The 749-nt window shown below is 33.4% G+C and overlaps 1 long non-coding RNA gene across 1 annotated transcript; it reads right to left on the reverse strand.

Annotated features, from left to right (window-relative positions):
- Positions 1 to 277: 277 nt before the first annotated feature.
- On the reverse strand, positions 278 to 696 carry LOC117114988. Its single transcript, XR_004446473.1, has 2 exons — positions 579 to 696; positions 278 to 400 (listed from the first exon to the last, which is right to left on the reverse strand). It is a non-coding gene; the product is annotated as an uncharacterized LOC117114988 (long non-coding RNA).
- Between the last annotated feature and the right edge of the window lie 53 nt (positions 697 to 749).

The raw sequence follows: 749 nt of genomic DNA on the forward strand, positions 1-749 counted from the left end.
CCAAATATTGAAGCCCAGGTTGAGGATAAAGGCCTGTTTATACTTCAACGATAACGATCTTATAATGTTTATAGCACAGTAATATACTGCTGTACAATAACAATTTTCTGTAAATGGAAATAGAGCAATGCTGGAATCAGCAAAAAATAATAACAGTGAGTCTGGGCATAATTTGAATGGCTCTTATAAAAAAAAGTGTAACCATGTTACTGTATGGCTATACAGTATTTAATTTCTGTTGAATCGGCTGAGTAAACTGGACACGAACTGATTTTTGTCTGGTTTCGGTAATTTCCCAGCAATTGTTCCCGGATCGCACATTATTTCAGAAGTGTAAAAAACTCTTTCATATTACTTTTTGCCATGTACAGAGCCATTTCAATTATGTTCACAGCGTATTCTGCAAAGATAGACAACATTCACATATTATAACACATGAAATGCCTGACCCAAATGCTGATATATACTGTATTAAATTAAATGGTGGAAATTCAGCTTATAAATGCATTGAAATACTTCAACAAGTATAAAATATAAATGGGTAAAGCACAAATTATTTTTTTGAAAAGTTATCTTACCGAATGTAGACTTGACAAGATTTTTTTCAGCTACCCAGTCTTTTTTGGCAAGAGAGAACCACAAAGAGTACTCAAGATCTCCTCCCTGGTTTGCAAAGCTGCTATGATGTAGGTTCTGAGATAAAATTAAAAAATCGAAGTTACAGTAACTTGTAAGAGCTGTTCAATAAC

This window comes from Anneissia japonica, unplaced genomic scaffold (assembly GCF_011630105.1).
Source record: "Anneissia japonica isolate Jap-2015-1 unplaced genomic scaffold, ASM1163010v1 scaffold29355_len749_cov122, whole genome shotgun sequence".
Taxonomy (NCBI): domain Eukaryota; kingdom Metazoa; phylum Echinodermata; class Crinoidea; order Comatulida; family Comatulidae; genus Anneissia; species Anneissia japonica.